The sequence below is a fragment of the Arachis hypogaea genome, chromosome 13 (genome assembly GCF_003086295.3).
Source record: "Arachis hypogaea cultivar Tifrunner chromosome 13, arahy.Tifrunner.gnm2.J5K5, whole genome shotgun sequence".
In the NCBI taxonomy this organism is placed as follows: Eukaryota; Viridiplantae; Streptophyta; class Magnoliopsida; order Fabales; family Fabaceae; genus Arachis; species Arachis hypogaea.
In genome coordinates, this window is record NC_092048.1 from 88,372,813 (window position 1) to 88,388,318 (window position 15,506).

The window sequence follows — 15,506 nt, forward strand, 5'->3', positions numbered from 1 at the left end:
GAAAAAGCATAGAAAAACATGACATGGTGACATGTCATCACTTTACAGGTTCGGCCATGGTGATCAATTCAATGGCCTTGCACTCTCCTTTTGGATTTTCTTCTGTATTGCTTGGGAGAGTACTAGGAGGGATTTCAGTGATCCTTTTACTCAGCTGGCCCACTTGTGCTTCCAAATTTCTAATGGAGGACCTTGTTTCATTCATGAAACTCACAGTGGCCTTAGATAGATCAGAGACTAAGTTTGCTAGATTAGAAGTATTTTGTTCAGAGTTCTCTGTCAGTTGCTGAGTGGATGATGGAAAAGGTTTACTATTGTTAAACCTGTATCTTCCACCATTATTAAAGCCTTGTTGAGGCTTTTGTTGATCCTTCCATGAGAGATTTGGATGATTTCTCCATGATGGATTATAGGTGTTTCCATAAGGTTCACCTAAGTAATTTACCTCTGCTATTGCAGGGTTCTCAGGATCATAAGCTTCTTCTTCAGAAGATGCCTCTTGAGTACTGTTGGATGCAGCTTGCATTCCATTCAGACTCTGAGAAATCATATTGACTTGCTGAATCAATATTCTATTCTGAGCCAATATGGCATTCAAAGTATCAATTTCAAGAACTCCCTTCTTCATAGGCGTCCCATTATTCACAGGATTCCTCTCAAAAGTGTACATGAACTGGTTATTAGCAACCATGTCAATGAGTTCTTGAGCTTCTGCATGAGTTTTCTTTAGGTGAATGGATCCACCTGCAGAAGTATCCAATGACATCTTAGCTAATTTAGACAGACCATCATAGAATATATCCAGGATGGTCCATTCTGAAAGCATGTCAGAAGGACACTTTTTGGTCAGTCCTTTGTATCTCTCCCAAGCTTCATAGAGGGATTCACCCTCCTTTTGTCTAAAGGTTTGAACATCCACTCTAAGCTTACTCAGATTTTGAGGAGGAAAGAACTTGGCTAAGAAAGCCTTGACCAGCTTATCCCAAGAGTTTAGGCTATCCTTAGGTTGAGAGTCCAACCATATTCTAGCTCTGTCTCTCACAGCAAAAGGGAAAAGCATGAGCCTGTAGACTTCAGGATCTACTCCATTAGTCTTAACAGTATCACAGATCTGCAAGAATTCAGTTAAGAACTGAAAAGGATCTTCAGATGGAAGTCCATGAAACTTGCAGTTCTGCTTCATCAGAGAAACTAATTGAGGTTTCAGCTCAAAATTGTTTGCTCTAATGGCAAGAATGGAGATGCTTCTTCCATGTAAATTGGAATTAGGTGCAGTAAAGTCACCAAGCATCCTCCTTGCATTATTATTATTATTTTCGGCTGCCATCTCCTCTTTTTTTTAAAAATTTCTGAAAGGTGCTTTCTGGATTGTTGTAATTTAGCTTCTCTTAGTTTCCTCTTTAGAGTCCTTTCAAGTTCTGGATCTGTTCAACAAGAATATTCTTGTCTTTGCTCCTGCTCATATGAAAAAGAGGGAGCAGAAAAATAATAATAACAGGGGTCCTTTTTACCACAGTATAGAGGTCCCTGTGTGAGTAGAAGAAAAGAAGAAGAAAAAAATTCGAACACAGAGAGAGAGAGAGAGAATTTTTCGAAAATTATTTTTTTGAAAAAGAGTTAGTGATTTTCGAAAATAGTTTTTGAAAAAGGTTAGTAATTTTTGAAAATTAAAATCAAAAATAAAATAATTAGTCAATTAAAAAAAAGAAATTTTGAAAAAGAGGGAAGATATTTTCGAAAATTAGAGAGAGAGAGTTAGTTAGGTAGTTTTGAAAAAGATAAGAAACAAACAAAAAATTAGTTAGTTAGTTGAAACAAATTTGAAAATCAATTTTGAAAAGATAAGAAGATAAGAAGTTAGAAAGGATATTTTAAAATCAAATTTTTGAAAAAGATATGATTTTGAAAAAGATAAGATAAGAAGATATTTTTGAAAAGATATGATTGGAATTAGTTTTGAAAAAGATTTGATTGTTAAAATCACAATTAATGACTTGATTCACAAGAAATCATAAAATATGATTCTAGAACTTAAAGTTTGAATCTTTCTTAACAAGTAAGTAACAAACTTGAAATTTTTGAATCAAAACATTAATTGATGATGTTATTTTCGAAAACTAGGAGATAAAGATAAGAAAAAGATTTTTGAAAAATATTTTTATAATTTTCGAAAATAAATAAGAAAAATGAAAAAGATTTGATTTTTGAAAAAGATTTTGAAAAAGATAAGATTTTTAATTTAAAAATTTGATTTGACTCATAAAAATAACTAGATTTTAAAAATTTTTGAAAAAGTCAAATCTAATTTTCGAAATTTTGAGAGAGAAAAGGAAAGATATTTCTTTGATTTTTGAATTTTTAATGATGAGAGAGAAAAACTAAAAATGCTCAATGCATGGAAATTTTGGATCAAAACAATGAATGCATGCAAGAATGCTATGAATGTCAAGATGAACACCAAGAACACTTTGAATGTCATGATGAACATCAAGACTTATTTTTGAAAATTTTTATATGCAAAGAAAACATGCAAGACACCAAACTTAGAAATCTTTCATGTTTAGACTCTATGGATGCAAAAATGCACATGTAAAACAAGAAAAGATGCAAAACAAGAAAACATCAAGATCAAACAAGAAGACTTACCAAGAACAACTTGAAGATCATGAAGAACACCATGAATGCATGAATTTTTCGAAAAATGCAAGATGAACATGCAATTGACACCAAACTTAAAAATTGACTCAAGACTCAAACAAGGAACACAAAATATTTTTGATTTTTATGATTTTCTAATTTTTTTTTTTTTTTGTATTTTTCGAAAATTAGTGTGAAAAAGAAAAATAAGGATTTCAAAATTCTTTTATTATGAATTCCAGGAATCTTGCTTGTTAGTCTAAAGCTCCAATCTAAGGGTTAGGCATGGCTTAATAGCCAGCCAAGCTTTAGCATGTAACATCAGAATATACTGCTCATTACTTATCAAATTAACTTGCCTCTATGCTGATGGTTGGAAGCCCCTATCCAAAAGAATTAGACATGGCTTTACAGCCAGCCAGGCTTCAACATGTTTCATGAAACACTAGAATTCATTCTTAAAAAATTTTAGAATAATTTTCGAAAACAGATGAGAAATTTTTGAAAGATTTTTGAAAAATTTTTGAAAATATATATATATTTTTTTTTGAAAATAAAACAAAAAGAAAATTACCTAATCTGAGCAACAAGATGAACCGTCAGTTGTCCAAACTCGAACAATCCCCGACAACGGCGCCAAAAACTTGGTGCACGAAATTGTGATCTCTGGTAATGGCTCCAAAAACTTGGTGCTCTAATCTCAATTCATAATTTGTCACAACTTCGATACAACTAACCAGCAAGTGCACTAGGTCGTCCAAGTAATAAACCTTACGTGAGTAAGGGTCGATCCCACAGAGATTGTTGGTATGAAGCAAGCTATGGTCACCTTGTAAATCTCAGTCAGGTGGATATAAAATAGTTATGGAGTTTTTGAAAATAATACTAATTGAACAGAAAATAAGGATAGAAACACTTATGTAAATCATTGGTGAGAATTTCAGATAAGCGCATAGAGATGCTTTCGTTCATCTGAACCTCTGCTTTCCTGCTGCCTTCTTCCAATCAATCCTACTCCTTTCCATGGCTGGCTTTATGCAAGGGCATCACCGTTGTCAATGGTTACTTCCCCTCCTCTTGTGAAAATGGTCCGAATGCTCTGTCACAGCACGGCTAATCATCTGAGGTTCCCGATCATGCTGGAATAGGATTCACCCTCCTTTTGCGTCTGTCACTACGCCCAGCACTCGCGAGTTTGAAGCTCGTCACAGTCATTCAATCCCTGAATCCTACTCGGAATACCACAGACAAGGTTTAGACTTTCCGGATTCTCATGAATGCCGCCATCAATCTAGCTTACACCACGAAGATTCTGATTAAGAGATCTAAGAGATACTCATTCAATCTAAGGTAAAACGGAAGTGGTTGTCAGGCACGCGTTCATAAGGAATGATGATGATTGTCACGTTCATCACATTCAGGTTGAAGTGCAAATGAATATCTTAGAAGCAGAACAAGTTGAATTGAATAGAAAAACAATAGTACTTTGCATTAATCTTTGAGGAACAGCAGAGCTCCACACCTTAATCTATGGAGTGCAGAAACTCTACCGTTGAAAATACATAAGTGATGAAGGTCCAGGCATGGCCGAAAGGCCAGCCCCCATGATCTAAGAACTAGGCGTCCCAGATGTCTAATACAATAGTAAAAAGTCCTATTTATACTAAACTAGTTACTAGGGTTTACAGAAGTAAGTAATTGATGCATAAATCCACTTCCGGGGCCACTTGATGTGTGCTTGGGCTGAGCTTGAATGTTACACGTGTAGAGGTCAATCTTGGAGTTGAACGCCAGTTTGTAACGTATTTCTGGCGTTCAACTCTGGCTTGTGACGTGTTTCTGGCGTTTAACTCCAGACAGCAGCGTAGAACTGGCGTTCAACGCCCTTTTACGTCGTCTAAACTTGGCCAAAGGATGGACTATTATATATTGCTGGAAAGCTCTGGATGTCTACTTTCCAACGCAATTGGAAGCGTGCCATTTTGAGTTCTGTATCTCCAGAAAATCTACTTTGAGTGCAGGGAGGTCAGAATCCAACAGCATCAGCAGTCCTTCTTCAACCTCTGAATCTGATTTTTGCTCAAGTCCCTCAATTTCAGCCAGAAAATACCTGAAATCACAGAAAAACACACAAACTCATAGTAAAGTCCAGAAATGTGAATTTAACATAAAAACTAATGAAAACATCCCTAAAAGTAACCAGATTCTACTAAAAACATACTAAAAACAATGCCAAAAGCGTATAAATTATCCGCTCATCAATTCACAATCCTCTTGCCAAGCTTTAATCGATCTAATTGGAGTTTAATTAGACATTGCTTGATTCAATTTGTTATTCCTCATGGGAACAATATCCACTCACTGTAGTATTACTTAAAGCAATTCGATGCACTTGTCAATATACAACCGCATTAGTTTTGCCTCATCACCTATCCTGAACGATAGTAACTAACTAACCAATTATTTGCCGGACCGATGACTAATAGGCAAACCAACTGCCCTGTGACCTACATTGACCTACATCGTCTGACTAACCACCAACCTCTAGGTGGTCTACCACGATCAACTTTCAATGAATGTTTGTCGAATGGCCGTGTCGGCCTACCCAAACTTACTATCGACTAATCTCAGCCAACATAGACAACTAACCGACCAGTGGCTGATTTTGCTGGAATAACTCAAGTCGATCATTGAACAAAACTTACTGACCTAATATGCCAAACTCTAATTAACTGTTGGATGACCCTGAACTATGTAAGTTGACTGTCATTGTCCATCTCTCAATTTCTACAAAGTCCTTTGGACTCGAAGAACTTTTGGCTCTTGATTCCCTTGGCACACGAGCTTTTGGCCCAACCATCTTTTTGTAAAAGTGGTCTCTTGACCCGATGGTCTATGGATTTTTAGCAACTTACAACATGACTAGGATTAAGTCCACATAGGGTTGATATTATTAATGACACTATATATCCCTTTTTTTTCTAATTTGATAAAAATTAATACATATTACAAAATGTTAGACATTATTAATTTTTTATATTTATTCTATTATATAAAAATTGGATTTTTGCACTTAATGATAAAGCTGACGTGACACGCTTCTAAGAGTGTTTTCTGATTCAATTTTTTTAACTCATTAAATACAATTTATTACAATGGATTAATTATATCAACTAATTGTAAAAATAATCTTTTTATCACTTTGGATATTTTAACTCTTTTTTGTTTGTTTTTTTTTCTCTTTACGTGTAATTTTGTTTTGCGTTAACTTTGTTTATTTAATGATGAAATATACTCATATTAATTCTATCATGTAATAGACTATTTTTCTCCTATGTATTTTAATTTGTATAGTTACTATTAGTCTTGCTGTTTTTGTTTTCTTGAATTGTTCTTTATTTTTTTATGACTTGATAATTTAATAAAAAAAAGCAAAGAAAGAAAAAAAAATGATGGCCAAAGACGGAGGCTAGAAGCCTAAAGCAGTAACATCATTCTTTATTATTATTATTATTTTTAACATTCTTTAATATAAGCTTTATTTTTTATTATTTATTATTATTAATACTTTTATTATTTTCTTCTCTAATGATGAATCTCCTTATAATAATTCTTTGATAGAATATTTTTTTGGTTTAATAAATTTTTGCCCTTTTTTGTCAAAAATAATATATATTAGGAGAAAAAAAAGATACAAATTAAATTTTAAAATCCAAATTTAAATAAGAAGTGCAAAGGGCAACTATTGAATTGAGATCTAGAATTCATTTGGTAGATTTAAATTCTTTGTATTATCGTTATTGAAAATTTCAAATAATATTATAAAATTCTAGATATTTTTTATCTTATTGTTCTTAAATTGTACATTATACCATGTATTTCATGAGTTTTTTTTTTTGAAATAAATGTAATATTATATATTTTTTTATACAAAGGGATAATGAAGTTGAAGTAAATAAAAAAATAAATTATATAATAAAATACAAATTTTTAGAATTTCTAGCACAATTGACAAATTTTTAGTTTCAAAATTAAATAATTTTTTACTCTATACTTTTTTTATTTTATTTGATATTTTTATAATTTCTTTCTTGATTTTCTTAATTAATTATGATTGTAATAATTCATCACAAATTTGTGTTTTATAGAAAATATTTGTCAATCATAAAATATAGAAGACTTAACCAAAAAATTTAAAAAATGTTGGTTAACCACAAAATAAAAAATTATGAATTGTAATTTAATTATGTTGTAAAATACAAATTGGGACTATTTAAAATTAATTTTTTATCATTAATATTAATTTAATTATTTATACTACCAAAATTATTCTTTATTATATCCTATTCATTTTTATTCATTGATGATCTTTAATGATCAATTTTAAATGAAAATTTGAATTGATTAAATTGATTTTTTTCAGTTAGTAATATAATTATTGTGGCATTTTCTTTCTTCAGTAATATTTTCTATTTTATTTAACCTGATTAATCATCTTTTTCATATTTTATACTAATTTAACTAACTCAAGTTAATAAATTTCAGTTATTTTAATTCTTGAAACTTTTTATTCTAATATATATTTCAATTAATGCATTAATATAATTTTAATATTTATATGTCATTAATAATAATAATCTCATTTTAAAATGATATATATATATATATATATATATATATATATATATATATATATATTTAATTGTAAAAAATCTACTATTTTTTATATGATTAGATTAGACATATTTATATTCAATTTATTTGATTACTTGATTAGAATTAATTATATTAAAAGATTAGATTAAGATTATGGTAGACTAATTATATTGTTATTAAAAGATTAATATTATGATAGATTATCATTATTTTATTATTTTTTATTTTTGATATTAATTTAGATATTTAGTTTTTTATTATTATTTTTTACTCTCTTATTCTAGGTATTTATTTTCATAAATATTGATAAATTAAACAAGGTACTGTATATCTTCTTTTTGTTCCTCTTTTATATACACACAAAATTTATTAAATTATTTCTCTTCCCCTAATAATTTTTTTCTCTTCTATTTATATTTCTTTGCTTCAATATTTTATTGGTTCTTATTTTTTAAAATTTTACTTTAATTTATGTATTTATTCTTATTACACCTAATATTTCTTATTTATGTGTAATATACATTCTTATATATGATATAGAAATATATTTTGATTCTATTAACTTGCCAAATTTTTTAAAAAAAATCTAAAATTAAAGCACAAAATTATATTTATAGATATTTTACCTTTTTAACTAAAAAATATAATTTTTTGCTATATTTATTGAAATTCTAAGTTAAATATGAATACTGATTTTTAAAATAGAATAAATTTATTTTAAATTTTTTACTTCTAAAAATAATATTCTATAAATGTTAGATTTATTTGGATGAATAAGTAATAGTAAATATAGAATTATTTAGAATGGATAGAACTAAGCACATCTTTTTATTAAAAATACGAATTTAAAAATATTATATTCAATTTTTAATAGCTAACTTTCTAATTGAACCATTGTATGTTCAAAAGATTTTGAATAAATAAAATAATTTAAGTATATAATTTTTTAAAAAATTTAATTAATTCAAGATATTTATTGTCGTTGATTAAAAAGTAAATTGAAATAACAATTTAATATTTATATACTCTTAAATATTATTTATTTATTTTCTAGCATATTTTATCATCCAATGATCACATTAATATAATTTAATTTAATAAAATTATTTATCATCATTTGATTGAATAAAAATTCTAGTTTATCTGAAAATTCTAGGATTTCTTAACCTCAAGATCCTCCATGTCAAATCATTAAGAAATATAATTGAGAGCGTGGAAGCGTCCCTTCATTCGAGGGCATGATTGAGATCAGATAGCTTGGCTCTTATGGTTCTTTGATCTTCGTCAACTAAAACCTTCTATATTTCTTATAGGGCTGAATCGCAACTCAAATGTGGAAAAAGAGCTACGGAGGCGGGGTTGATGTGTTGAGGACCAAAATCCTGAAGTCATTATTTTTATTTGAGTGTGACACTCATTAAACCTTAAAATCCAAATAAAATAGTATCTCTGGTTTTAATCTCATTTATCCAAATCAAAAGTAATAATGACTTATTTAATTCAACATTTATGACAATAAATGAGAACACCGTTATATAAGTCATTTAATGTGAAATTCGTTAATTTTTTATTATAATTAATATATGCATTATCCATAAATATATTAAAAAATAATAATTTTCTAACCATCTTCCATTTGAACTATACATATATATTTTTCTGAGATAATCACATCTTATAAATTTTATGGTACATCTGAATGTTATTTTTCTAGTTACTTTAATAATCCGGTCTGTCTCATATATTAGTTATGAAATTACCACAGCTTTTATCATATTAGTGTCACAACGAAACCACGATGATCTCCATACCAAAATACTCAACCACATAAATTAAATTTGGATGAGAAAACTTAGAAATTACATGCAAAATGATCTCATGCATACATATTTCTAACTGGTCCAACTTGAATAAAAATTCTATTTTATTCGGTGACAGACTTGATGAATCCATATTTGATGATAAATTTTGGCATGAATTGAATGGATTTCATCACATAAACTTAGATGTATTCACTTATATAGCATACCTTTGTGATTTTCTTCCAAATTGCACTTAATTATAAAAACATATTTTTTAGGCTCTAAAAATGCTAATTTTAATTCCCTTAAATTTTATTCGATGTCTTGATATGTCTGTTAAGTGATTTCAAGTTTTAGAAACCAAGGTTAGATTGGAAGAAATGGAAAAAGGAGCAAGCAAGAGTAGGAAATCATGAAGAAATGAAGATTTGGAATTTCTACAGCCATGCACACGCGCCCCAATGCCCGCATATGCATCTCCCGTTTTGTTCCTCGTCCGTGTATGCGGACCACACTGCTGCGTACACAGGAATGCTGGCATGTGCCTCATTAGTGGAAACACATTGGGGGCAATTTTTGAGTTCCTTTTGGCCTAGTTTCATGTCCAATTCGAAGATTAGAGGCTGAGGGGTGAAGGAAGCTTGGACACAACACTCCATTAGTTAGATTTTTATATAGTTTTGAGTTTTAGAGAGAGAAACTCCTCCTTCTCTCTAGGTTTTAGTGTTCCTTGTTCATTTTTACTTCAATCATGGATTAAATCTTTGTTAATTTCAATTTTTATTACTATAATTGTAGTTTCTATTCTCTAATTTTACTTAGCACTCTTGCAATTTTAGTTATTTTGGGTTATGAATTTGGATCTTGTTGGATTTAATTTCTAGTAATACATTGAGGTTTTTCATGTTTCATTTATGTTATTTGAATTGTTATTGTTAATTGTTGATAGTGAGTAACTTTAATTTGGATTGCTTTCTCAATTTCATGATGTCTTTTATCATTTCTCACCAAGTATTTGAGAAAATGTCACTTATGATTATGGAGTAGATTTTTTTTTCTTGGCCTTGGATTTGAGTAATTAGAGACTTTTTAATTGTAAGAACCTAGTATTGGTTGGTAATTGAAGGTTCCTAGTTTACTTGAACTCCACTAAATCTAGTCCATTATTAGAAATTGAATAGGACTTGTGGACTAGAGTTAATTGTACTCACTTGACTTTCCTTCAATTGTTAGAGGATAACTAAGTGAGAGCAATAGGCATTCACCATCACACTTAAGGAAGACTGATAAACCATTATTTTATGATTTATATTGTGTTTAATTGAGTAGTTTTATCAAGTCTTTACCCACTTATTCATATGATTAGCATGATATTACAATTCGTTCCCAAAATTATTCCATGGTTGAAAACTTGCTTCCTAGAGATCTTTTAAATATGTATTTTAACTCTCCTTTATCCCATTCGATGTCGTGATCCGTGTCTTAAGTGTTTCAGGATTCATAGGGCAAGAATGGCTTAGAGAATGGAGAGAAAGCTTGCAAAAATGGAAGGAACACAAGAAACCAAGGAGATGACCAGCGAACAAAGACGCGAGTGCATGGCTCACGCGAGCACGCGAAAAGAAGAAATCGCAGCGACGCGAAGGCGTACCTGACGCAAACGCGTGGATTGAAGTCTGCACGAATGACGCGAATGCGTGGACGACGCGAACGCGTGACAAGGAAAATCGCTGAATGACGCAAACGCGTGGATGACGCGTACGTGTGACCTGCGCAATCTACAAAAATAACAGAATATGCTGGGGGCGATTTCGGGCCGCGTTTTGACCAGTTTTTGGCCCAGAAACACAGACTAAAGCTAGGAAACATGCAGAAACTCAACACGCATACACACACATTCAGATACATGGAGATTAGGATTACTCTTAGTTTTAGATCTGAATCTAGATTAGCTTTACATTAGTAGTTTATGTTTTTGCTTTGGATTTTTGGATGCTGAAGAATCATTACCTCCGTAAAGACATCACTTTAGTTTGTTTCCTTATTCCTTTACTTCTATTAGTTGCTCATTGACCCTATTCAATTAAGTATGTTGCATTTTGAATTTATTAATATATAGAGTTAGTTTTATTTTAATTAAATTTAATTTTATATTTTACTCTATTTAATTTATTATGTCTTCTTACATTTTTATGAATATTAATTCCATGTCAATAGGGTAGAATTTCTACTTGACATAGGGGTTGATTAAGAGGAGACACTTGAGTTGGAATGCTCGAGTGTTTAGTTAATTTGAACATTGTTGGCTAATTCTATATCTACTAACGCTAGACCTTCCCATGGGAAAGGACTAGGATCTGCGGATAAGAATCAGTCCATCACTTGACTTTCTTTTACTCAGTAAGGGTTAACTAAGTGAAAACAACAACCGCTTTACATTACACTTGAGAAGATTCCAACAAGGATAGAACTTCCGATTAATCAACTCCCCAGTCAAGGCTTTTTATATTAATAATAATTCTTAGTTTTATTGCTTTAATTTACAATTATTTTAATTACTCATTATCCAATTCAAACCTTCTGGAAAATTTCTAATTAATAAATTAGCACTCTTTCCTGCAACTCGTTGAGAGACGACTTGGGACTCATACTCCCAGTATTTTTAATTTTAATTTTTGTGACAACTCCTTTTAAATTGAGAAGGCGGATCTTAGTTGGTTAAGAACTGTACTTGCAACGCAATTCATTTATTAAATTTCTTAACTGGTCGATTTCCGCCACCATCAATTTTTGGCGCCGTTGCCAGGGAGTTGCAATAGTGTACTAGATTATTAATTAGTGTACATATTTTTATTTTTATTTGCATATTTTATTTTTATTTTGTTACCATGAGCTATATGTCTTTCTCATTGAATGATGCGTTCATTGCCTGGTCCAAGCTTAGCCGCTTTTGATCCTGAAATTGAAAGAACTCTTTCACATATTAGGCGAGCTCGACGTCGGTTAGCCTCTGAGGGTGGTGAAGTGATTGTTATCGATTCACCAGTCTCATCTGAGGGCGAATCTGAACCGCCATCTGAAAGCGAGACAAGCTCATTTACTACTGATTCAGTTGATTCACGTGCAGGTAACATGGCAGCACCTAGGAGGATTACTCTCCAGGAGGCAGGAGCCCCAGATTTTACACTGCAACCGTATCAAGTGCGTTATCTAAATCTGGCCGTAGACTTTAAACTGAAGACTGCACTAATCAACTTGATGCCCTAGTTTCATGGCTTACCTTCTCAAGAGCCTATTAAGCAGCTTAAGAATTTCCAGACAGCCTGTTCTACTGTTAGGCGTCATGGTGCAGATGAAACCTCTATTCTGTTAATTGCTTTCCTGTTTTCTCTTGAGGAAAAAGTGAGGGAATGGTACTACACCCAACCTGAAGTAACTGTTACTAACTGGGATACGCTTAGAAGAGAATTTTTGGAAAAATACTTTCCAGCTGAAGTTACTGATAGATTGAGGAAAGAGATTTCAATGATTGTTTAGGGCGAATCTGAGACTCTCTACGAATATTGGGAGCGCTTCAACAATCTCCTGGACGCGTGCCCCCATCACATGATCGATAGATTAGTATTGATCAGCTACTTCACTCAAGGCATGAACCCCCAGGATAAGACTACACTGGATGGTGCTAGTAATGGTTCCCTGAAAAAGTACAAGACCGTAGATGAAGCATGGCAACTGATCAGCGACTTACCTGAGTCCACTAGAAATCACAGGCAGAGGCGTAGCCACTCAAAAGCTGTTGCAGAGATCTCCTCTAGCGTTAAAACTACTGCTCTTACCCAGAGTATATGTGAAATGACCAACCTACTGAAACAGATGCAGTTAAACCAACAACAAACACATAAAGCTCAGCCTTTCCCACCACAGCAAAGCCAACAGTTGGTTCCACAAAGAGTGTGCGGGATCTGTGCTGATTATAGTCATTATACTGATGAATGTCCGCAGCTCCAACAGGAAGACAACACTGTGGCAGCCACTCATAACTTCTATGACCGCCCAAATCAAGGATACAATCAACAGGGTGGCAACTACAACCAAGGTGGAAACTATAACCAAGGATGGCAAGACAACTCCAACCAAGGTTGGAGGGACAACTATAATAGAGGAGGCAGAGACAACAATGAAAACCAGAGGTGGAATAACAATAATAACAACAGACAGCAAAATTAGAACCAACCTTACAGAGCACCTCACTTAAGACAACCCCAAGGACCCCAGCACAACCAACAGTAGATTTCTCAGATCACTTACTCCAATTCCTCATCAAATAATGAAATGCTCCGTTCTCTTGCACAAGGGCAACAAGACATGCAAGCGTAGCTGAACTCTACTTTAAATGGTATGACTGCCACTTTACAAGCTCTCGTCTCCCGATTAGATTCATCACATAATTCCACTAACAACCAACCTTCAAGCTCCAGTGGGATTCCTTCTCAACCCTTACCTAATCCAAAGGGTGGCATCAATGCCATAACTTTAAGGTCCGAAACCACATTACAGGAGAGGAACCATGAGGAGCCAAGCTCACCAGAACACGTCCCAGCTGAGGATGTGGTGGAAGTGGAAGATGCTGAAGAAGAAGAGGACGTGCAAAACATAGTTGAAGAAGAAGCAGCTCAACCGCAGAATGAAACATCAAAGGATGCAGAAGCTGCAAGTAATACTACCCCTATCCCATTTCCACACCTTGCAAGGAAGCCCAGAAAGCAGATGGAACTTGATCCCAAAATTGTAGAAATATTCAAAAAGATTGAGGTAACTGTCCCCCTTTTTGATGTTATTCAGCAGGTACCTAAATATACAAAGTTTCTAAAAGATTTGTGCATACATAAAAATAAAATTAATGAATTAGAAACTATTCCTTTAGGTAGTTCTATATCTGCTTTAATGGGGGGTATACCTAAAAAATGTAGTGATCCAGGTCTAAGTATGGTTAACTTTACCATTGGAGGAGTAATATTTTCTGACTGCATGTGTGATTTAGGGGCGTGTGTTAGTATAATTCCTTTGTCTATATATGATACTTTGAGGCTCCCTCCCTTAAAAAGGTCGGCAGCTCATTTTGTGTTAGCAGATAAAAGCATTATTACAGTAGTTGGAATTGCTGAAGATGTATTAGTGAGCATTAAGGGGCTCACATTTCCCATTGACTTCTATATCCTGGAAATACCCCCTAATGACTCAAGAAGACCATCATCAATCCTTCTTGGAAGACCATTCCTGAAGACTTCAAAGTTCAAGTTGGATGCATTCTCAGGAACGTACTCCTTCGAGATAGATGGAAGAACAGTGAGTTTCAGTTTAAATGAAGCTATGAAGCACCCTCCGGAAGACCATTCTATCTTCCAGTGCGACATTATTGATGAAACTGTAGCTGAAGTTTACCAAGAACAAATAGAAGAGAAGCACATGGAGCAAGGTCCAAGTGTGGGAACACTTTTTGAAAACAATGAAGACCCTTTACCATTATCACCAGCCTCGGATGATCCAGAGCCTAGCTACGAGCAGAAATTAGAATTAAAGCCCTTTCCTCCACACCTCAAGTATGATTACCTTGAGGATAATCAGAAGTTTCCAGTTATCATTGCAAAGGAACTTACCTCTCAACAAGAGGAGCAATTGCTCAGTGTGCTGAAAAAACATAAGAAAGCAATTGGATGGAGCTTGGCGGATATAGTAGGCATCAGTCTCCAAGTTTATGAGCATAGAATATTCTTAGAAGAGGGAGTAAAGCCTATCCGTCATCCTCAAAGAAGATTGAATCCCACCATCTTAGAAGTTGTCAAGAAGGAAGTGACCAGGCTACTTGAAGCAGATATCATTTACCCCATATCAGACAGTGAATGGGTCAGCCCAGTACAAGTAGTGCCCAAGAAGTCTGGAGTCACAACAATAAAGAATGAGCACGGAGAGCTCCTGACAACTAGAGTGCAGAATTCATGGAGAGTTTGCATTGACTATAGGCGTCTCAACCAAGCCACTCGCAAGGATCATTACCCCTTGCCATTTATTGATCAGATGCTTGATTGCCTATCAGGTAAATCTCATTATTATTTTTTAGATGGTTATACAGGATATTTTCAAATTCAGATAGCTCCTGAAGACCAGGAGAAGACCATTTTTACATGTCCCTTTGGAACGGATGCTTATAAAAGAATGCCTTTTGGCTTGTGTAATGCACCTGCTACTTTCCAAAGATGTATGATGAGTATCTTTTCAGATCTTATTGAGAACTGTATGGAAGTTTTAATGGATGATTTTAGCATATATGGTGATTCATTTAGCCTTTGCTTGGATATTTTATCTAAAGTATTAGACAGATGTGTTAGTACAAACCTTGTGTTAAATTTTGAG

At 33.0% G+C, this 15,506-nt stretch overlaps 1 non-coding gene across 1 annotated transcript; it reads left to right on the forward strand.

Moving 5' to 3' along the window:
- The first annotated feature begins 820 nt into the window (after positions 1–820).
- Positions 821–928, forward strand: LOC112739956 (small nucleolar RNA R71). The gene has a single exon (XR_003170889.1). It is a non-coding gene; the product is annotated as a small nucleolar RNA R71 (small nucleolar RNA).
- The last annotated feature ends 14,578 nt before the right edge of the window (positions 929–15,506 follow it).